At 41.4% G+C, this 16,862-nt stretch overlaps 1 long non-coding RNA gene across 5 annotated transcripts in view; it reads left to right on the forward strand.

Annotated features, from left to right (window-relative positions):
• LOC125320063 overlaps positions 1-2,638 on the forward strand; it is a 111,105-nt gene extending 108,467 nt beyond the window's left edge. For 4 of the 5 annotated variants that reach the window (XR_007200982.1, XR_007200981.1, XR_007200983.1 and 1 more), the window contains one exon: positions 362-2,638. This is a non-coding gene — a long non-coding RNA (uncharacterized LOC125320063). The remainder of the gene's footprint in view (positions 1-361) is intronic. The other variant, XR_007200985.1, reaches the window with a different exon arrangement.
• Positions 2,639-16,862: the final 14,224 nt, after the last annotated feature.

Below are 16,862 nucleotides of genomic sequence, written 5' to 3' on the forward strand. Positions count from 1 at the left end.
CTGTTTAGTTAAAACAGCACTGTTAGTGCTGTTATGATGGTTCCTTGACTAATGAGATATTTGTGCTTATCTATTGCTCTCTTCAATTACCTGAAATCAGAAGTGCATGTCGCAGTGATATTATTGGTACAAAGGCTACTTCTTACTCTTCATTACAAAGAGCTACTAAAAAAAAACCTGGGAGAGTTATGTTTGTCTCATTATGCACTGTATTTAAATATGTATTCAAATAGATACAAAGTTTGGTTCCGTTTTCGATCCTAGATTCTGAAAAAGTTCCTTCTTGGCAACAAAGCCTGTAATTATTTTCTTCCATTTACACTATTCCTTACCTTTATTAATTTCTATATATTTTCCACAGACTTAATGAAGTCCTGGCTTCTACAGGTGAACCGGATGTCACTGATTTTTCTTCACAAGTGAGTTTGTACCAATTTTCTACATGCATAAAATGTGAAGGATATTTGACTGCCTGAATTGCTTCAAAAAATAATAGAATACATCTGACGGAGTTAGTCTGTGTTTTTCTGTTTATATACTTCTGCGTTTCAAATTTTAGAAATGTGATGAGGTTGGACAACATTATTTCAAAATACTATTGATTCTTTAAATCAGTTTCTACGTTTTTGGGGTTTTTTTGTAGTAGGAAAAATACTGAAATTTATACTCTGTTCATATTGTCATTTTTATTGCAAACTTTGACACAGAACTTCTACACAGGTAACAGATATCACACAGGAAATGGGAGTAATGCTTCCTGCCTGGACATTTCAGCAGACCTTCTTTTTTTTTTGCTTTTAAATTTTGTGTAAGAAGGCAGAAGTACTATGCAGATGGCCTTCTGCTCAGTTGTAGTAATCACCCAAGCTTGTCAGGCAGTGTTGGGAAGGAAGTCAGGTAGGTAGAGAAGTGGCTTGATATCACTTCCCTTGTACTTCTTTTCTTAGACAACACATCTACAAATTATTTAGAAGACCTAAGAAGTACTTATAATTTGGTCAAACCTGACTAAAGCAGAATCTTGTTGCATAGAAATAAATAATACCCTGTAACTGAAGACAGAATTATGTTAAATCATAACAACTAAGCCCACTGAATAAAGTTATGCTAATATTATGAAATCTTTCTGGTAAAAACCATGTCTTTATAGGAGTTCGTTCATTAAATAAGCACCAGATGTCATATCACATGAAAAACATTCTAACACTGATGTTTGTTATAGATACCTGTTTTGATTAATATTTCCTCCCTGACTATTCCCCTTTTTCCTCCAGTTCTCTTCTTTTTCTACTCCTCAAAGAGAATATTCCAAGTATTCCTCTGGGTAGATTCTGTGGCCAGCAGTCTAAAAGATTAACATACAAACAGCCAGAACAAAAGCATTGCTACCATTGCTACTTAATTACAGCTCATTTACTCCCGGTTTCTCATCTTGCATTCATTGCAGTGCAGAAACCAAGCAGTCAGAAGAACAGAGACTCTTTAATACATCAGGCTCATGCACTTTCCTTTTCCAGTTTTAGTCTCTGTCCTTTAGAAATAACTTTGAAGCAGTAGCTTTGATGCAGATCAAAGTGAAGACTATTGCACAAGCCTCAGAAGTATTAGGTTCCCAGCATTCCTTCTCCATTTTTGCAAATTTTTGCAGATTTTTGCAGATTTTTGCAGAGCTTCAATCAACGACTTTTTTGCTGAAGGAAGAAGGACTCGTGTTTACAAGTATATTGAGAACAAGTTACACATAGTAATTTGCACAAACTATTTCACACTACAGAGTTTCACTTAGTTATCCATATTCAAGCATTCACTATGATTGTGTTCTTCTTCTTCCTAGGATCTCTGCACATATTTCTCTCCTATTACCATTACAGATTGGTTTACTGAATTGTGAAGTTAGTGCAATCTTCCGGAAGGCTACATTCTCCTTAACATTACCATGTACTAATTAATTGCTCTTCAAAGCCTATAGGTTTCTGTTGCTTTAAAGGAATTGGTAGATTGCACAATGTTCTCACACAGAATTTAAAGCAGGAAAAAGTGGGGAAGCGAAGGTAAACTGCAACATACCAAGATAAGGCATTACCATCCATGGAGACCTGTATACATAATGCATGTGTTAAGGAAGATGATAAAATACAAGATTTGTCTGGAGACTTATACTCAAGGGTATAAGGACACTGAGACAAGGAGAAGGCTGAGACTGTATTCTGAAGATGTTCTTATCAATTGGTCACCTAGAAATAAGGATTTTTCTTTAAAACAACAAGCAGCTTTGGTTTGTTGCATGCTTTCATAGGATATGCAATGCTTATACTACTATTGATACTGAAGCAACCTTGTATAGTTACTGGCAAACATTTGGTTCTCATTACACTCACAAAACTCCCCATGTTTAATCCTTTCCACAGCAAGGAAAAGACCTTAGTTTTCATTATACTCAAATTTCTTTTGAAGTATTTTCTCATGTGCAGTGTTGTCTGAAATCACAGCTTCAGCAAAGTCCTCCTTAACAGAGGATGTTAAGTAAGATGCCAAAACATGTGTTTGCATAAACTTCACCTGCTAGAATTGCATGACTTAGAGGTTATGGATCAGAAGAACAAAATACTTCTCTTTAATAAAGGATGGTGAAAATTCATGCATATCTGTGTTCCTCTTCACATTCCAGCATAGCTGGGAATCTGGACAGACATTCGTTGCTTCCCTTCACTGGTTGTCACTCTGCAGCTGAATTTTTGCTGTGACTAAGGTCACTACTTGTAGAGTTTCAGCCCAAGAATTTCCATAGCCTCATGCAATGCTGGCTCATCAAAGTTCCTTGGCTGTTCTGTCAGAGAAATATGATCCAAAGATGCTTCTTTAATATAAAACTGCTCCATCTCAGGGCCATCCTGAACAAGCCCAGCTCACAAACAAGCCTCTTCTGGGGTTCTACCCATCAACAGGAACCCCAATTTAAGCTGAGCCATACATGATCTAGACTCAGAGCTCATTAACTCATTAATTGTTTGCTAGTTGTAACTAGTGTGCTTCCTGTACAATTTGAGCCAATAAAAATGAAAAAAAACACCAAGTCTTTCTCATTATTTTAAAATTGTGGAAATGAGATGATCTCTCAACTTTTTCCCCCTTGATGGGAAAACATTTTCAGCAAAACATTCACTTTATTTAGAAAAGCACAGCAGATTTCTTTATTCAAACCCACATTTCCTTGTTGCTGTTAGAAAAACACATTTTTTCCTTGACAAGTTTTATTCCAGGTAGTGTGTTAGTCTGTCTGTTGAAGCACACAACAGATATTGCCCACACAGTACCTCTTCATGAAGATGAAGGCAATGGCTTATAATAACTTGCCTGACCATGAAAGCACACAGTGTGTCTGGATTAAAACCAAGTTCCTCTGAAACACTTGACAAATTATAGCTAGATCTCAAGTTGGTAACTCCATTAAAAGGAAGGTTAGATTTTAAGGATATAAAAACATCAGAAGTTAAAAATAGTACACAGAAAGCTAAAATCTGAGAGAAACACAGCAGTGTGTTATTTTTTGTTGAAGTCCTTGATCCTGTGTGCGAAGGAAGTATCACACACACAAATTTTGCGCAGTGTTTGTCACTAACAGTTTCCAATCTAATTGCTAGTTTTAAAATACTTTTTAAAAATACTTTCAGCAGTGTAATCTTTTCCATCCCATCCTGCCCCTGTGATGAGCATTGGTATAAACAAATTATATAGACCCAGATTAGGAGCCAGGTCTGCTCCCTTGTAGCAGAGACTCTTTGCAGCGTCAGAATGACCAGAAATTGTGACTTGAAATCTACACTTAATAACTTTGGCTGTTCAGATCACTTTTAAAACTGGTATTTGTAACTGACCTGTATCTGTCTTAACCTGGAAGTGTCTTAACTATTTAAATTGTAAACCAAATCTCTCGTAATACAGCAGGTAATAAATGGTCTCAGAGATACTCAAAGCCATTTGTAAACACTTTCTCCCTCAAGGGTTCAGGCTGTGTTTTGGCTAGCAGCATGAAGACACAGCATTATAAAAGCATAACTCAGCTCTTCTGAACGTTAGGGTATGGTTTATGTCGCTTCAGATATCACCTGAGTTCTGCTTGTCAGATTTATCTATTTCTTTTAATATGGTTTCTCTGTTCTCCATTTCATACAGCTCTGGTTATGAAACTAATTTTTTTCCTAAAATTCTCAGCAGCTTATTTCTATAAAGAATATATATTACTGAAGTGAAGCTTAGGGACATTAGGAAAGGCTATCTGTGATTTCAATTGATTCGTTTCTTTGCTAGGTTCATTGATAACTTTCACTATGCACTGGGAAGTATTTTATTTCCTAGTGCAGTACTGAGTTGTAAGACCATATTTAACTGACCTTTGAAATGTGAAGATTATGGGGCTTTAGGACCCAGGTTGCCAGTTTTTTTCTGTGTTCTCTTCATAGTGATACAATTCTTGAAAATTTTTCATCTGTTCCTCCAAGATGACTGGAGTAAACAGAGCCCACTGGAAATGTAGGTAGTAGGAATGCAAACAAGTCCCACACAGAAGCATAACTCTTCGGAGCACATGATATGCCACACTGGAATGGAGTGTCATCCATTCTGGAGTGGTAAGGAGAGAGCAGTAGTTTTATAAAACAAGAAGTACGCTTGTTTGACAGGTTATGTGCTAAATATCCCACTGCCTGAACTTCAGAAGAAGAGGAATACTCCTCTGAGAGTGTTTTGAAAGTCAAGAATGGCCAGACCTATCCTTTAACCTAAAATATGGATGAGAGGAGTATTCACTGTTATCCATTTTTGCAACTTTTTACACATTAAAGGCTTTGCAGTAAATGTGGATATATTTAATCTCTCTTTAAGCCACAGGTCTTTGAAATCTAAAGTTTCACCTGGTCGTTTTCTGTGTTTACTGGCTAATCTGTATTTTGGTAAGTATTATATTCCACTTCAAAATTTCCTTCATAGGTAGATACTCTCTTCAGCTGCAGTCTGTGGAATTTGCCGCAGGAGCCATATAGCAGACACAGATTTTTTCATTTAATGAATACTGAAAGTGGAATGGTTGAGTCTCAAAGTGGGGCTCACCGACAAGGTTTTAACGGCAGGACAGCTCCAGTGAGCCCACTAAGTTTGAATATCACATTGATTTACTCGTCTCATTACAAATCTAGGGACTAACTAGTAGCCTTAGGCACTCTGTTCAAAATACAGAACTTAATATTTATAATCTGTTCTCAGTACTTTAATTTTACTGAAAATTCCTAGGTTTGAATAAAATTCAGAAAGTACAGAAGGGTATTTCCAAAAGGTAGTACCTCTTCCTGTCTCTTTGCTAGTCCACAAGGAAAATAATTGTATTTTTTCTCTCAGTGTTAAAAGTCTCCCAAACCCTCTTCATGCTTCTAAATACTAACATAAGCTGATCTGGTTTTTGATAAACCTACAGTCAGGAGACCAGAACAAGAACCAAGCTGCCCTTGATCCTTTTCTCTGGTGAAAACACTATAGAGCCAAAATAATGTGGTAAGAAAGATAGAGATTTTACTCTCCTGCTTTTGCTGCTATTACAGTGACACCTGCTGTCGTGTTCTGCCTTTTTAAGTTAGAAAAGCCTAAGAACATGATAAAAGTGGCAGCCTCAGAATAAAAACCTTTACAATCATTCCAATTAATTGTAAAAATTAAACTGGGACAAAGTGCATTATGCAGTCTGGCTCACATACACTTTCAGGTGTGGTGCATTGACCCTGGCTGGATGCCAGGTGTCCACTAAAGTCAGAGGGAAGGGAAGGGAAGGGAAGGGAAGGGAAGGGAGGGAAGGGAAGGGAAGGGAAGGGAAGGGAAGGGAAGGGAAGGGAAGGGAAGGGAAGGGAAGGGAAGGGAAGGGAAGGGAAGGGAAGGGAAGGGAAGGGAAGGGAAGGGAAGGGAAGGGAAGGGAAGGGAAGGGAAGGGAAGGGAAGGGAAGGGAAGGGAAGGGAAGGGAAGGGAAGGGAAGGGAAGGGAAGGGAAGGGAAGGGAAGGGAAGGGAAGGGAAGGGAAGGGAAGGGAAGGGAAGGGAAGGGAAGGGAAGGGAAGGGAAGGGAAGGGAAGGGAAGGGAAGGGAAGGGAAGGGAAGGGAAGGGAAGGGAAGGGAAGGGAAGGGAAGGGAAGGGAAGGGAAGGGAAGGGAAGGGAAGGGAAGGGAAGGGAAGGGAAGGGAAGGGCTGAAGGCTGTGTGGGGCCCAGCTTTAGCTTAATAATCCTGCCTGAAATAGGGAAACAATAAGCCTACTGAAATAGGAACAAAAACAAGTTTGACAAATGAGTAGATTTTTGTCCCCTTACAGGCAACACAATTTTACATGCTGTCTGCATTTTCAAAGTTTTTGTGGCCAGATCACCAGATTAATTGAACTGGCTTTCCACATACCTGTGGTATATACTGCTGTCTTCTATGCTTAACTCAGTAAAGAATCAGTTTAACTGTTTCTGTAAAGCAGAGGGTAAAAAAAAAATAAATAAAGCAGCTCACAAGGGCAAGATAAATCCTCACTTATTATCTCCTTTAATAAGAGGCTTCATTTCCAGCCATAATGCGAGCAGGGGAAGAAGTAAATTTTTCTCCCATGTGACAGCATGAAATTGGTGTGACTGACAATCTAATAGAAGAGGAATTGCACAGGAATACATACTCATATTTATGTTGTCAATTTGAGTGAAGGGAGAAAAACACCTCATCTTGAGCAACAGGGAGAACTCGCGGGGAGAAAAACATTCCTGCTGGTAGGATCCTGAGCATTTTTCTGGAGAGTTGATGCTCTCCATAAAATTAAAAAAAAAAAAAAAATTCAAATAAATTAACAAATAAAAAATCAGCAATTGATGCTAAGTTGGAGATTCGCCGAGAGCAGAAGCAGCGGTCTGCCTGGGGCTATCGTTTCACGGACCGTGGCCTCGCAGTCAGGTGGTGTCAGCAGCATTTAACTCATTTAACTACGGCACACGCAAAACCAGCTGCGGAAGCCGCCACCTCCAGCCCAGGCAGGGGTGTCTGGCCCCACAGAGCCGGGTCCTGTGCTGACAGCGGGTGGCTGTGCGCGGAACAGCATCGGGCTCAGCCGGCAGGCACGGACAGCTCCGCAGCGCAGCGCCGAGGGAGCCCTGCCCGAGGGTCCCGCAGCGGCGCCTCCTGCGCGGGGCCCCAGCGCATATCCCACCCGCAGCACCGGGCTGCCCCACACACACCTCCGGCCTCAGGCAGAAACCTGTGCGCGGCCTCAGGAGATGGAGAGCTCTGCCAGCCTGGAGAAGGCACGTCCCGTCCCGGACACCCGTGCGGCTGGGCTCTTCCCCACGGCTTGAGCAGGGCTAGAGCCATTGGGGCTGGTTGGTGCCCCCGGGTCCCGATACAGGCCCGCTGTCCGGCCGGTCTTGCCTCAACACAACACATCGCACTTGCTCACTAGCACAGCTTCACGGGTAGATTCTCTCCGCGTGGATACATCACCACAGTCCTGAACAGAGGGCTGTTTTTGCAGATGCAGTCAGCAGTCCTTGCCCACCCTTGCCCAACCGGCAAAGGAGATGCTGCAGACAGAAGTACGGAAGTACAGACTTGAAGTAACTGTCAGCTTATTTTGCAATGTGAGATTTTTAAGAAGCTAATGACAGTAAGCTGGAAAATGCACGATTTTTCTGGATTTCCTCCAGTGTGGTAAAGCCATTCAGGGAGATACTTGATTCGGACAAAGCCCAACATACCTTTAATGAAGTGAGTTCACCATTCTCAGCACAATACAGAGCAGAATGAATAGCAAGAGCTAATAAGATAAATAATGTCCTGGGATAGCAAAGAATCCAACACTGGAAGGACTAAGTCTTAAAATTTGGCTATTTGAGATACTACTGAAGACTCACTAACCCAAAAGCAAAAGGAAGTTTGTGCTGTACTATTCTAGCAAAAGTAATAAATTAAATTCTAGTTCAGTATCTCTTTTAAACACAGAATAAAGACTAGTAAGCCTTTATCTGAAGTGAAATTTCAGTGCAATAAAAAATTAACCACTGAAAAGAAAAACACAGCAAGTAGGAAAGTAATATTTATTCTTATATTTAAGATCAAAATTTTAATAGTTGCCTCAAATTGAATCCAAATAGTGACTGACATGTTACGGCACAAAACCCTGTATCAAGTTAGAGAATTATGACATTTGCTCTCATGGACATATCCCACCAAGATATTGGTTACCAAGTCCATCATCTGCACTGATGTATTACATGTTATCTCTATAGAGCTGGCAACACAGACATCATGGACTTAGCATGTGTGTAAATTGTTGTGTGCAGAGACAAACATACACTTGTTAGCAGTTTTGTGTCAATAAAGAAGGCTAGAGTGGGCAAATACATAGCCAGTCAAAAGAAAATTCTTTAAAAACAAGGATGTTAAAAGGAGCTATTAATGTCATTTATATATCTCACCTTTGCTGACTAATTTTGAAGTGAAGGGGTAAACCCAATGAGCTCCCAAACTACTTCTCTTACAGTAGAACCAGCAAATTTGTATCCAAACACCAAAATCATATTAGCGAGGTAAGTGGAAGTGAAGACTGTTCACAACCCAGGGCGATGCTTGTAGTTACTGCTGCAAACTCTTGAGTCTGCTGTTAGCAATAAGCAATAAGCTAAAATTTTATGCTAGTTCTGGGAGGTTTTGTTGTTTGTTGGGTTTTTTTTCTAAATTCTTTAAATAAATACTTGACTTCAAAAGACTTTCAGAACTGTTACGTGAAGTTTTTCCTTCAGCAGTGTTCAAACCTATCTGGATCTGAATCGGGAGAGGAGGTAAATCAAGCAAAGATGAAAATTCTTGCTGTCTCACTTGGTATCTCTGTAGAGGCAGCAGATTCAACCACTACGTGTGACCATTATGTAACCACTCAGCAACTTGTCCTTCTGTGCTTAGGGAGCCCCTTCTCTAAATCCACACCCACAACCTGGCAATGTGGGGTCTTGCCTTGGACACCTTTAGGTCTGGAAGCTCTGCTAAGCACAAATCAATACTTCATTTTAAGAGGCAAAGGGAATAAACATCCTACAAGTCAGGGGGAATCTTTGATATAATACATTCCAGAGGCAATAGTTTCCTGCATCTTTTCTCACCCTCTTGCAGTACGACAGGTTTTTCATTTGCAGTCTCATAGACGATCACATAACAACTTTGTCACCTGCGGCTATTTTGAAGGCATCAAATAAAGAAAGAAGTTCTGTCTTGATTTCTCAGGTATGGAACAATTATTCAGAAGAGATTATGGAAATTCAAAGTCCGATGGTCAAACACCTTTCTGTGAGAAACATTACCAATGATAAAAACATGACTTTCCATTCTCAAATCTGTCGGGGTCCCTTCCCCCCTGCCGTGTGGTCCTGGGAGAGGGGCCCTGGGGGGGAGGGGACACAGGGTTTCCCTGGCCCCTGGTCAGCCTCATTCCCCATTGGTTGTTTTGTGTTCCCCTGCACGGGGAAGGACCCTCGGGTCCAGTGATTGTAAGAGATCCTCGGCAGAGCTCTGGCCATGTGGCTGGAGAAATAAACATCTCTCTGAAACATCTATCAAGAATCTGTCCATATGTATTTCTTTTCCATGGCCCTCCTTGTTTGATGCACGTTACAGAATCCCTACTGTAACAAATGGTGGATAATGCGAGCAGAACAATCCCCGATCCCTAAGCAACAGATGTGTGAGTAAATTCTAGATTTACTAGATTCTGGATTCCTCTTCTTGTTTTTGTTTTGCTGTTCCATCTCTAAATTATGGAGGAACCGTGGAAAGACTCTTGGCTCTCCAAGCTGCATATGGACATTTATCTTAAACTTGAAATGATTCTTGAACAACGATTTGTAAATTTTAGCTTGATTCAAGCTCAAAAGGAACTGAAACACTTCCTGGCATGGTTGTTTAAGAACTTTTTCTATGTTTCTTGGGATTTAATTCTTACCAAAGACTTTTGGAATACCGTTTGGACACAGTTAATTTTTGAGTCAAAATACATGCCAATGGAAGAATATTTCCGTGAATGTTATTTAATTACCAAGACTGTTGAGCAATGTCAGCTGTGTCCTGGTGAAGGGAAGCCTGGCTCAGGGACCGCGCAGCCTTGCCCACGTGCACCAAGCGCTCTGCGAGCAGCAGCGAGGCAGTTCCCGTACGCGGGCAGAGCCACACAAGCTGCAGTGTTGGCAGCAGAGCCAGGCGCAGCAGGAGCGGTGTGACCCGGCGGTGCCCACCCGGCCCCGCGCAGCGTGTGGTGGAGCAAGCCCTGTGAGCACCCGACCGAGAGGAGTGGCGCATGGATGGCAGCCGGCAGCGATGGCAACATGGGGCTGTGCAGATCCCAGACACACGCCAGAGCAGCGTCACTTGGAGGGCGCGGAGCAGCCGCAGCGCGGGGGCCCGGCTGAGACATCAGAGTCGGCGAGGCAGCGGCCACACGGGACCAGCAGCCACGACAAACACGCAAGCACGTGATAGGAGAAGTTGTAGCCACGAAAGTCACAGGAACTGTGAAATGGTACAATGTAAAAAACAACTATGGATTTATAACACGAGATGACACAGGGGAAGATTTATTCATCCATAGAACTTCCATTAAAAGGAATAACCCTAAAAATTACCTGCAAAGTGTAGGAGATGGGGAAGTTGTACAATTTGATATAGTGCAAGGAAAGAAGGGTTTACAACCAGCAAATGTTACTGGGCCTGGAGGTATTCCAGTCAAAGGCAGCCATTATGCACAAACCTATAAACAATATCCATCCCAGCAACTTCCCTACCCACAGCCTACTTTCCCCTTTTACCCTATACCCAATATGAACCCTTTCCTAAGCTTACCCCATCCCCAGTTTATTCCTAATCCGTTTTTCACCCCATGGCTTCCCTATACAATTCCCTTTCCCCACAACTCCTCTCTGATGCTGAGGGGGGGATGAAAAGGGGGAGGGAAGAAATTAAACCCTCTCCTGCCTCAGTTTCCCCACAAAGCATGCCCAGAGAGTTCTGTCTCCCTTCTGTCATCCTTAAGATGTTCCAGAGAATCTGTTTGGACATTTAAAGACTCAGGAGGGTGGCTTGTTTTGTTTTAAAACTGTTCTTGTTATGTTTATCCAGTTGTTTTCAATGTTAATTTTTAAATCTCTTTCGTTAAGAAATAAACGGGCGAAATGTCGGGGTCCCTTTCCCCCTGCCATGTGATCCTGGGAGAGGGGCCCTGGGGCACAGACACGGGGTTTCCCTGGCCCCTGGTCAGCCTCATTCCCCATTGGTTATTTTGTGTTCCCCTGCGCGGGCAAGGACCCTCAGGTCCTGTGATTGCCGCAGTTCCTCGGCAGAGCTCCAGCCATGGGGCTGGAGAAATAAACATCTCTCTGAAACAGCTATCAAGAATCTGTCCATATATATTTATTTTCCACAGGCCTCCTTGTTTGATACACGTGTTACAGTATCCGCACTGTAACACAAATCTTTACCAATTTTCTCATGCCAGCACCCAAACAATATAAACATAAAACTAGAATTTTACTTGCCATTGAAATGCCAGAAGTTCTGGAGTTCAGAGCAGACTTTTGTAAGCAGAATGAGTGCAGCCTGGTATATCAACAACACACTCTTCTCATCATTTTCCATTCCTTTTAATGCGACACATTTAGCCTTTCTGGTGTGAAATTGTTATTTGTGACCATTGTTCATCCCCCAGAAACAAAGCACCCACATGTTATTTAAAACTAGAGGAATGAGAGTACTTAGGCATCTTCAACCTGCTGAAATCAATGCTAGTTCCGTTCCTATACACTCTTGTGAGTCTGACATTCATCTCATTTCTCCTTTCGTCCAAAGCTGACTATGAAATTTGGTTGAAGGGGATAAAGAAGTGAAAGACATTTCTGATCTGGATGACAGTAGAAGAACTTGATCTCTACAGAAAATCAGAAGTCTAGGGCATTCCAGGGGAGTTTGACAACCAGGGCAGACCTGGTAGGTACTAACACTTGTCACCTTGTCTGCCGTAGGAGAGCATGCTTCATATGGAAATTTTGTGAAAAGTTGTGCCAGATGTGGATATTCTTATGCTAAGCAACCTACTTACTCTATTCCTTTCTTGGTGTCAGCTCCAGGAGAGACACATCTTTATAAACGAGAAGAAATTAATACAGAAAAAAGTTCTATCGGCAAGAAGTATCGATTTTTCTGCATATCCTTCAAGAGAAAGACAAGAAATGGGAGTCATGTTTTCAAGGTCACCTTGTAGGAATTGAAATATATGCCAGACACTTGACTTCCTATCTTCAAGAATTATTAGACTGGGATACTTCTGTAATGCAGAAAAAGCCCTGAATAATTAGTACAGTAAACATCTCACTCTTGGGTATTTACCGGGTTGCATTAACTCTATTGAGGGCAGCAACAAGGTTCTATCAAGCAACAAGAAAGTGCAGTAAGAGAGGTGAGTACAGTAGCAGTGTCGGCATATACAGTCAGGGCTTCAGTGCTGACCCTTCATGCTGCAGGCAGAAAACTTAGACTAGTCCAGTGTAGGGTATGCCCAGCCACTGCCCTGGAGGGATGTCTGCTGAGATAAGGAGATGGAGCAATCTCCCAGCAGGACTCCCTGGGAAGGCAGCTACTCTTCAGTTATGGGAGAAGAAGACAGACCCAGAATCCTCTGGGAGACCCTATGCAGATCCTTTGTAACCCATTGGCCTTTACCCTCTGACACCCACCCCCTGTATCCCTATAAAGCTAGCCCCCCGCCCCTGCGAGAGGAGAGCTCTCATCCCCAGCTTCCCCTTTGCCAGAGTACAGACCAACAATAAAGCTGCCTTGTGTGGAACCAGCTACTTGAGCATCTCTCTCTGGTCTGGCCTGGAGGCTTCCCTGCAGAGCTGAGCTGAAATCACGAGCTGATAATCACTAAAGAGCTGACAGCTTCTGCACGGGCCCTCCTGCCAGCAGCTGAGGGAAGACACTGGGCCTCAGGAAGGTGATTCCTTTTGGGACCATCTCTCCGGACAGGTCACCTCTTCTTCGGTCAGAGCTACTGACCCATCACCAGCTGTAATAGTCCAAGACTTCTGCTTTATGTCTTTATGTCACCGTATGACATGCAGCCAGTGCATCTCATTGCAGTCTTACTATCTCACAGAAATAACATGCAGAATAAGAAAAGATGTGTGACAAGAGAGAGAGCTGCTAAGAAAGAAAGGAAGGAAACAGACTTTGTGGAAGGTTTAACAGCAGAACTTGAGACTAGATGAGCTCACAAATAATCTGGGGCTTTAGAATCTGTCAGGGCTAGTGCCTGAGCTGCAGCAGCATGATACCTGCAACATCAGTTCTATCAAGAACCTTGCTTGAGCCATGGAAAGGTACAGCTCGCCACCTCTTCTTTCCTTTGATAAATTAAATGTTAAGGAAACTAGGTTATTTCTATATTGGAATGATCTAAGAGCAGTAAGAACACAGGTAAAGAATAAAATCACTCACAGATTTTCTACCACCAAAGCTGTGGTCATAAGTTAGTACAACTCATCAAAAGTAATACTAAAGCGGTGGAAAGGAAAGATGATGGCAAGTCTACCACCTTCTCTGTATTTCCTCAGGAAATGTAGTTTTACATTCATTGTTCTTAGCACAGTTCCAGGTAGAAGGAAAAGAAAAAACTGAACAGGTTTAAAATACCTAAGATGACAAAAGAGATCCTTGATTCACTGAAGTAAGGGAGGAAAATCTTTAATCTCTGTAGAAAATGAGAGCCTATTCAGAGGGGTTGTTTCTAAATTAGGCTCTGATATTTAATCAAATTATAAATCTATTTTCAGATTTAGTGAATCCTCTTACATGGGGTCATCCACAGTTTGATGAAGCCACCCAAGATCTAGGAAGGAGAACCAACCTGTCATGTCAGCCCTTTTAGTTTCCAGCTGTGGCTGTGGCTGGAAGGGTGATGCACTGCACTGCTAGTCAGTTTCTCTTTTTTCTCCGTGTCAGAAATGTAATGTTTTCAGGGTTTGTGGATTTTTTGGTTTGTGGTTTTTGGGCTTTTTTGAGGGGTTTGTGTGTGTTTGTGTGTGTGCGTGTGAGTGATGGGTTTTGTTTGTTGTTTGGGTTTGGGACTTGTTTGGTTGGTTGGTTTGGTTGTTTGTTGTTTTAATTTTTTTGGTTTTAAAGAAAGCTTGAAAATGTTAGTGGAAACCAAAATTACTGAAATGTTCTTTTCATTTGTTTTGCTCCCACATAAACATTCCCATTAGTATCTTATGCAGAAATATATATTTCAGCTAATTTCCTATTTTTTTGTCAGGAAAAATAAGTGAACAGTAAAGTTCTTGAAGAAGTTATAATGAATTGCTTAGGACTCCAAGGTGTTTCTTGTACAATCTAGAACTTGTAAATGGCTGTCAAGTTCTTATTTTTCTTTCGCAGACAGTTCTCTTTGTGTGTCTCTAGTTGTGATGGCAATTAGTGTTTTCCCTTCCAGACATTTTTACACAGAAGCTCTGTATTACTTCTAGATCCCTCCTGCACAGCCAGGGTATCTGGTGAAGTCATCTAACTCTTGTGATGCATTGATTAAAAAGTATAGGGTAGTTAGCCAAAGAGAGCCTTTGATCTCCTGCTCTATTAGCTGCCTACCAAAGAGGTTTACTTTGCCAGTAGGTTGCAACTGACTTACCAAGAATTATTTCACTGTTGCATCAAAAACAAAGGAATGCCCAAAGTTAACCACTATTTCTATGAGAGATACTTTTACAGTAGGGTTTCTGTCCCTTAGGGCTGGAAAAATATTTGAAACACTTTTTAGCTAGGAAAAACGCACTTCCATAATACAATAAGGGCTGGAAAAATAATTAAAATCTACTGTAAGAAGGGGGGTGGACAAGATTTTTTAAAAAATTCAGCTAGATGTTCAACATTGAAATATCAACACAATATAGATATTTTCAGTCAATCAAAACACAGAGATTTTGAAGGCTTTACAAAAGACATGTCTGGAAGTATAGACAGAGATGTCAAATTGCTGAGCTATAGTGGAAGCTGAGAATAGAGAGATCAGAAAGCAAGGTAACTGGAAAATACAGTGCTGAGCAGACACTGCGTTTCCTGACCTCATGTTCTCACAACAGTTCTGCAGTCCCTGTCAGTACCTCAAAATATAATTATTGCTGGGAAGATACTATTTTTTCTGGGAATCTGAATCACCCATTATTCAGTCAGCAATATTTCAAAGACTATCTTGAGAAAAATCACAGCTGAGATAATAATATCAGCTGAGAAGCAGTGATCCTCCTACAGCACTGATGAAGTTAGTATGGCTTTTGGAAAAAGAAAGAAAATGGATATTTTCTGCAAGCCATCTGAGCTTTTAGCATTATAATTACTAGGAAATATTTTCTGTAAACAGCAATGTATTCAGATTAATAAAGTTCTAATCAAAAAAATGACTATGTTTTGATTTTGGTGGAAAAAAGTAAATAAGGAATTAATCATTGGTGATGAGACCCTCCCTCCAAAGCACTGCCCCAATTTTATCCAGGCTGTAAAAAAAACCTGTTTTCTCTGGGCCCCTAAAATGTCTGTGTGACATGAATGACTTCACTGCAGCTTATTCCCTAAATATCAGGCAACCGTAGCACAAGCTGCCGTACAACAAATGGCACCATTTTTTAAATGGGACAAATGTCCGTTACATCCCAACAGTTTTTCCAGGCACACAAACACCTTAGTAGTGGTCTCATCTTTTCTGCATACCTAACATCAGCTTTTTTTTTCCAAGAGATTTATACCTCAGAACAATGCCAAAAGAAAGTACAGGTATAAAAAGCACCAAAATGTTGCATTGTTATCAGTTTCGTGGCAAGATGTTTTTCTTCTACCTACACACTTTTTCTCACTGTCCGTCATTCCTCAAGCTAAACACCTTAGTTTGTGGCCTTGGAAAGCATTTGCCTCCAACCGAAACACGTAACCCGAAACATGGAACTGTACTGAGGTTCTTAAGGATGTTGATGCAGCCATCATGGAAAGTAAGATTGCCCAGGAGAGGCCTGAATTTCTTAAGATGTTATTGGGATAAGGAATGAGAGGTGGTCATGCCGTGGTAGGCCATCTTGCTGTCTGTCATTAAATTACTTTTATTAGGAGTCAGCAAATATATTAGCATCAAATACATTAGCATCATTTCATCATTCAGAGACCTATAACAGAAGAAATTCCTTCTTTATGAAGAACAACACATTATCCAACAAAAAAATCTTTATCCGTGTTTCTATCTGTAAGGTTCTCACAGGAGAAGAGTAGCTATTCAGTAAACATGGTGAATAAAAACTGTTCCGTGATGATTCTTTTGCTTTGCAAGTTCCTACTTTGATACCATCAAACTACACATCTTATCTTTCTTTGCCTCTGTTAGTAAAGGTTGTGTGTAGATTTCAGTTTCTAGTTTCTTACTGATATTTTTACACTTCTGTGGAATAATTTCGCGGGAGGAGGGGGGTGGTCCCAGGCGCAGGGGAACCAGCTGGAGACACGACACCAACACCGATACGATTTGAGCATCGTGCTCCCCTTTTATTGTTTACCTTCACCAAGTTATACTTTGCAAAGTTCACGCCCCTTTCCCAGGAGAAAGCCTCTAAGCAGCGGGGGAGCTGACCAGTGTATACCTTTTCCCAAGGCTGTTCAAGGCTGCCGGCTAGCAGGTGCCTTGCAAGCCTATCTTCAGCCTGACGCCCTGTCAGGGGTACTTCTGCAACAGCCCTGGGATGCTCAAGCTCTCCTGGAGTATCCTATGCCCCCACTCCACAAGG

The sequence above is a fragment of the Corvus hawaiiensis genome, chromosome Z (assembly GCF_020740725.1).
Source record: "Corvus hawaiiensis isolate bCorHaw1 chromosome Z, bCorHaw1.pri.cur, whole genome shotgun sequence".
In the NCBI taxonomy this organism is placed as follows: domain Eukaryota; kingdom Metazoa; phylum Chordata; class Aves; order Passeriformes; family Corvidae; genus Corvus; species Corvus hawaiiensis.